The following is a 7595-nucleotide window of genomic DNA, read 5'->3' on the forward strand; positions in this document are numbered from 1 at the left end:
TTTAGACGGTTTTCACATCCCTAATCATCATACTAAGAGCAGATAATTGTAAAGAGCCTTAATATGTACGGACTCGTTATGAGGATGTTCATATAAATATTAATATCAAAATAAATTAGGGAGAAATAATGAAGAAAAATATATATTATATAAATCATTTTAAAAAGTATTAATATGTACATATAAGACTATATAGCCTAATTTTTACAGAAAAAAAATCATTAAAAAAATCGGAAGAAGACCACATTCCCCTTTCTTACCTCATTACAATCATACCCTTAAAATACCTTCACCCATATACCTACAATATATTTCCTCTACATAAACGTCCATTCAAAACATTATTAGATTTTTATTTTATTTTTCTAAGTATATGTGCTTTATTCTAGTCTTTTAATTGTGATAAGATACAACTATTAACGATTTAAGCCTCCCTTTAAGGACAGATAATTTAAATATCATCATCGTCTTAAACCATTTACCTACATGGATATATACAACGTGCAGCAGTGAATTGTGGAAAAAAACTAAGCCAAGCCCAATACCTCGTGGAGCTTGTACCTTGATTGAGCTGTGTTACAGTCTCAGGGATCCGGACGACCTGTTTAGAACAGTTTGTACGAATTGATTGCCGAATGGTGGATTGCTGGATCAATTGAAGAAGTTGAAGGAATAACCCAAATAAGCCACATTCTATTCGAGATAACCCTATGGTCCAGGGTGTTTCACTGGGGTGTACGCAGGGTATGTATGTAAGTCCTTACAGCTGATGACATTGGAATTATACACATCTACGATCCAATTATATTATTTTATGTAAAATATTATGATATATTTATTTGAAAGAGTCTGCTCCAGCAATGTTTAGACAATTAAAAATGTGCCTTCAGTTTGAAAAGATTGAGAGCCCTTGGTCTAATGTAACTAATTTTATTTAGATAACAGGAGACATGTTCCTACTATAATCAAAGTAGTTTAAACATAACTTGTTTTCTAGAAGCAAACAAAATGGATGACGTATAATTATAATCATGATTGTTTAAGTAAAATAAATTTGGGGAAAAGATCATCACGCTATCTTCCTTGAAAAAACAACAACAACATTAATTCATATTAGGGTTGGAGTATGAAAAAAAAAACTCACACATAGAGGCAACAAGATGCATGAATGATTGAGCAAAAGTATCAGCTGAAAAAGGGGGAACAACATTATATCATATTTTTTTTTCTTACATTAATACTGGGCTCACTTAAAAAAAAACAAAAAAACAAAGATTTATTTTCCTTTTCACTGTTTTCATTAATTTATTTAAGTTGACTCTTGTATGATTTAAAGCACCTGTCTCTACGTTTTATTAAATCAAAGAAATTATTAGATAAAATTTACATTTGTATATTAATTTATAGAAATCAAGGGCCTTTGCTTAGAAGTTTCATACTTTGCCATTCATACTTATTTTGACAAAACTATCAATTCAATGTATGTATATAATACCATTAAGAACTAATTCCAAAACAATCATTAACAGTTGGCAACATGAAATGTACAGAATAATAGAATATAAATAGTATATGTTTTTTTCCTTTCCTCTTTGACAGCCGAGGTTGAGAGAGGATGAAAAGGCTCATTTCAGGAGGATTCGCCGTAAGCATTTTGGACTTTGACGTTTTTTCCTTGTACGTGTTTGCCTTGTGACGCTTTTTCTTTGCGACGTTTTCCCCTTATGACGTTTTCGACTTGAGATATTTCGCCTTCTGACGTTTTTGCCTTGAGGTATTTCCGCCTTGCGACTTTTTGCCTTGGATAATAATAGACGTAATAATACTTCTTTTTAGTTAAATATTTAAGTTGAATTTTTACTGTTGTATTCCATGTATTCTCCATGGCATTTCGATGAAGAAAGGATAAATATTAATGGTTAAAAATTCAAAACAAATATTTGGCTAAGAAGAAATAGTATTATTACCTCTACCATTATCCAAGGCAAAAAATAGTCAGGCGAAAATGTTACAATGCAAAACAGTAGAAGGTAAAAATGCCGTAAGGCAAAAATGTCTCAAGGTGAATGCGTTGCAAACCGATTACGTAGAAGGCAAAAACATAAAGCCAAACATGTTCATGGCGAATCCTCCGATAACCAAAAAAAGCTAGTCTTGATACTCATCCCTTGAAAAATAAAAAAACCCTTTTCAATTCTTCAAATGTATCTTAAACTACAAATTAAGACGAGTCTTGTGATTTGGGGAAAGCACAGGGTTAAATCAGTGAATCTAGCAGCAGACAAACCATATATGTGGTGTGTCAACATAAACACAATCTTGAACAAAATCAAGAAAATGAGAAAATCCCCATTGACTTAATATACGAGGATCGTTCACGATGTAACCGTTCTGACCAAGAAATGATGGTGGTTAAAAAAAAAAAAAAAAATCAGTGTATTAGACAGTAAACAACCTATAAAGCATATATTTCAAATTTGAAGGCACAGCGATGCTTATATTTGTTTGGGAGCCATCAATAGTGAATGCTGAATGTGAATTTGTGAAAATTGAATATCGTTAAGCACGGGATTTTTTTTTTTTTGAACAAAATCCAAACATATAATTTTTTGGGAAATAAATTTCAAAAGTTCGCAGCTTTTCACAAAAAAATTCAAAATTAATTTTATTGAAAGAAAATATAATAATCCAAATCTGTTTACAAAAAGAAAAAAAAAATTGGGAAAAATTTCAAAATTAAATTGCAGATATTAAATTTCGGAAGAAAAAAAAATGGACGGCAGTTCAGAAAAAATTAATTGGATTTTTTCAAAAATCGATTCACAGCAATTTAAATTTTTTGGGAAGAAATTTGAAAAATTAATTTTTTGAAAGTTTTTTTGAAAACTCATAACTATTCTCACAAAAATTTACGGAAAATTAAATTTTTTAGAAAAAAATTAAAATATATTTATTTTGAAAAAATATTCTATTAAGAAGCAAAAATTGTTAATTTAATTTAATTTTTTGAAGGGGGGTGGGTTACCGCCAAAGCATCCCACCCTTTGTGGACACCCTTGTTATGTAACCAATTTTTCTTTTAAAGTCGAAAATCCATCAAATAATAATTCTTATATTGTGTCGATGAATTTTGGGGTCTTTAAGGGAATTTTAAAGGGTTAACAACTTTAATTATTTATATATTTAATCCACATTCAATCACGAGAAAAATCCTTCTAACTTGCGTTTGTATATGCTTTTAATTATTTAAAAAGCTGGGAAAGGACCTCCCACTTTTGTTTCTTTATTGTGACATATTTATTTATCAAATAGCATATGTATACACATAAAAGTTTGTTTCTATTTTTGGTTGATGCCTGTCAATTCTTCGGAGTTTTCTTTTTTCCCATTCTTCAAATGATTCTATCCACTTGAGACAATTTTGATCCTCCTTTGTTTGTTTTTTGTTACTGCTTCTAAATAGCTTCTTCATAATATAATACAATACCTACAGTAAGAGACTGACCCCTACATAATATGTTTCACTATCAGGAGGGAATAATGCACTTTATGAAGTAACAAATGAGCTCGGCTTATCGATAATATGTATGTACAATCAATCAGTTTTTGTTTCCTTCTTTTTACTGGTAATCCAATTTGATAAATGACACACTTCACAAGTCTTCTTTTTAGTCGTTACTACAGGGTAGTCCGTTGAAATCTGAGCACTTACTAATTCACTAATGAATTAAGGTTGATGCATTGAAATTAGTTCATATTTCGATATATTAACGTCGTGAGCAAGTCTTAAACGTTAGAGAAGAAGAACGGCTCTTTCAAAAAGGCCAAACGGGAGTTAAAAAAACAGCCCATCCTAATCTCTTCAAGTCCTTGAGGGCCCACGCAAAAGATATCGGGATTTCACAGCAGATTCTTGAGAGAGTTATGAGGATGGAGAGACCATTTCTCACACCAGCAATGAAAGACACCCATATCCTCCGTTGCAAGACTCTTTTGAGTTCTTTGGAACTATTTTTGTATACTTTTGGCCCATCTACAACCCTGATGTCAAACCCCTCAACTACCCACTTTTAGTGTACGTCGAAGGTAAGGCTTGCAGTGTCTATCATCCAAACACTGAAGCCTTAAAAGCCACAGTCAGCCAGTACTAGTACGCCATGACAGATGACTATATCCTTCGCCGGTGTCAGGCCTTCCTCCGCCGCCTGGAAGCCATCATAGCCGCTTAGGCTAGCTACATTATTAATTAAATCTATTAAGAGAGCTATTAATAGTATAAGCTTTGTTGAAATTCTATTGTTAATTAATAAATTATATCTTTTGAAGTTTAAAATAAGAAGTGCTTAGATTTATATGGACCACTCGCTATGTAGTTTTGGGTTTCGGTCTTAAAATCATAGACCGTTACGATTAATGTTATGTCGGTCCTTATTTATTTGGTTCAGTCGAGTCTTAGGAGATGTCCTATCGCTCTGTAGGACTGCCTGTCCTTGGGAACAGTTCTTAGCTGTCATTTTACTAAGAATGTTGTTAGTTTATCAAGCCATATATGATATACCAGAGATGTATTAAGGTCACTGCACATTAGAGCGGTTTGTTTTTCTTACTTTTTCGAATTTCGATTACAGTTAGCTTGGAAATTTTGTGAATTGTAAAACACTAGCCAATGCAAAATTTCATTTCCCGACAATGTCATCTTTAGTGTGCTAGGTGATTTCATTTCCAGTAAATTTATTACCTGTCTTTTAATTCATAGTCCATTAATTCTCTGAAAAATTCATCCTAGGAAATTTAATTCCTACGTTTAAGGAGTATTTTTTAGTGACGTCACACGGTTTATGTTTCTAATCAGTAGTTTTTGTGCAAGGCTGTAGAGAGAGGTTTGGGCAGTGGGTAATCGGCACTGGACATGAGTGACGTAAATCGTGTGAATTAATTTAGCTGGCTCCTTTTTTGGAATTTTTTATCTAATAAATAACTTTTTTTCCTTGGAAGTTGCCATTATTATTTTATTCCTGAGTAGTAAACTTTCTTTCCCACATGGAATCAATGACATTAAAACCTGATTGAACATTCGTTTGGACTCATAAGTAGTTAACAAAGACAAAGTGTAACCCTGAGGATTTGCTGGGGAGTTAAAATTGTAAGTCCTTGTTGGACTCAGATTAAAATTGAGGATCGACATTAGACAAATAATGAACAATATCCTTTTTTACTTATTTATCAACCTCCTTCCTTATCACAGCTGAGTGTAGGCGATTTCTTCCGAGACATTCTTCAAATTGTTAGGGTTGCTGTGTTAATTTTCAGTTTCCTTTTTTAACATTCAAACAAGATTTTCCTCACTTGTGATGGATGAGAGACGGATATGAATGATGTATCGTATTTTTGGATTATAACCCGTACGATTCGCAGCATGATCCTATAAATGATGAGGACTATTGTAGGATTCAATCCAGACCTGAAATTTGAAGCAGGGGAGAGGAAGTGATCCTGGAGAAGGGAGTGAGGGGCCAGAGGTACTTGTTTATTGCTCACGTAGATTTGAATTAGGAAAAGAGGAAAGGAAGAGAAAAGGGGATGATGAAATTGATGCTTGTGGATTGATGAGAAGGTGTTGGAGCGAATAGGAATAGACGATGAAGAGTTATGCTGGGGTTGACTTCTATTTCCCAGGGTATAAATAATATCAACGGATATGGACTCATTATTAAAGATTTATCATGGCGTCATGTCTAATCCAATAACACCATAACTAATTCATATCGGTCTCCGATCCATCACAAGTCTCACTCATATCCAGTGCTGACTGCCCCAGCTTCCTTCTACACTATACGGCCCTACGCAAAAACTACTAACTAGTTGAGAAAAATAAAACGTGTGACGTCCACAGACTTCAGAGTGGGAATGAAATTACTAAGAATGAAAAACCAGAGAATAAATGACCTGGAAACTCAGTCCATGGACTGAGACCAGCAAATGGGTAAACGCTTTGAAAATGATTGAAGTCTTGTCTAGTGTTTGGGATATGAGTCTTTAGAAAAATCATTTGAGACCAAACTGAAAATTAAATTCGGTCTTGGACCAAGTATCATCACTAGTCGTTACTTACTTACGATTGGAATTGTAATAATTAATAACATAAATTTATTCTCTTTTTGTGAAGGTTCTTTTTGATTTGGATATAAAATTTAATGAGGTCTATTGATTAAATATTCATGGAGGTGAACTGACTAACGAAGAAGATATTGAAATACTAATGGAGCAATAACAAGCATATTTTTCTAATTACTTTTTTTTAAAAGAGGCATTACAGAAAACACTTTGCTTATAATAAGTAATAATGTCATAATTCGTTTATTTCACATAAATAATAAGACTAAATAGTAATAATTATAAATGATTTTTCATTGACTGCGACAAAAACTCTAAGGAAATTTATTGGTAGTACATAAATCCATTCCATGAGTAAGAATTAAGCATTTCTTAGGGACCTAAAAGTGTTTGGACTTTGTTGGACTAATTTAGAATAGAATTAAGGATCGACATCGGAGTATATGTTTTTTTTACGGTTTTTTTTTTTGAAATATATATAATTTTTTAGAAAATCCAATAATTAAAATCTTTTGAAAAAAAAAAAAAATCAAAAATCTATAGTTATTCACAAAAAATGGATTATTTGAAAATAAAAAACCACACCTTCCAAAATTAATTTTTTTGGAAAAAAATTTCTAAAATTAACTGACAAATATTTAATTTTTTCCAAAAAATATTCAAAAATCTACAGCTATTCATAAAAAACCACAGATGTTTAAACGATTTAATCTCTCTTTTACATTCTTAATTTCTTGTATCACGTTAATTTTCCTTCGAAAAGAAAAAGAAAAAAGGCCCGAGTGTAGCCCATTATAAAGTACTTTAGAAGTGTTCAGAGCTTAACAAGGACTTTACATGAACACTTGTTTAACCGTCCAGGATAGGCAGTTTTTTCTGTTGGACAAGTTAATGCAATGTATAACCAAGATTGATCACGGTTCAGGTTCATCGGTTCTATCAGTCCGAGGGTTGGTTCTTTCATAGCAATGGTTTTTTCTCGGTCTCGGTTCTAGGCTGAGTTTGGTAACAGGGACTTAAAAAAATAGGTGTAGCTAGAAAATCGAGGCCAAGGAAATTGTATTAGATACAAACAGGGCGCCTAATATGCAGAGTACGTTATGCCCCAAGTTTCAGTAGGGTACAGAAAACTAAGGTTGCTTAAGACAATGGTTTTCAAAGTGGGCCGTAAAGGGGGGATGCAAGCAGATGGAGAATTGAGGATTGCTTTCAGTCTACACATACATAGTGTTTCATATAAAGAGGCCCTCAGCCCAAAGTGTAGGATTTTGAAAAGAAAGATAAAGTATGACCTCTTGAGCAAACTTATACAATGTTAGGGCCGTTCATAGGAGTTAACCTGGAGAGAGGCTGTAGCCCCCCCCGATTAAGGGTTGTTATTTACTCCTTACCAGGATAATTTTCTCAAAAAAAATAAATATTTGATTTTAATTTTTTGTTATTAGCTATGGATTTTTTCAATTTTTCCTACAAAATTCAAT

This window comes from Lepeophtheirus salmonis, chromosome 11, assembly GCF_016086655.4.
Source record: "Lepeophtheirus salmonis chromosome 11, UVic_Lsal_1.4, whole genome shotgun sequence".
Taxonomy (NCBI): domain Eukaryota; kingdom Metazoa; phylum Arthropoda; class Copepoda; order Siphonostomatoida; family Caligidae; genus Lepeophtheirus; species Lepeophtheirus salmonis.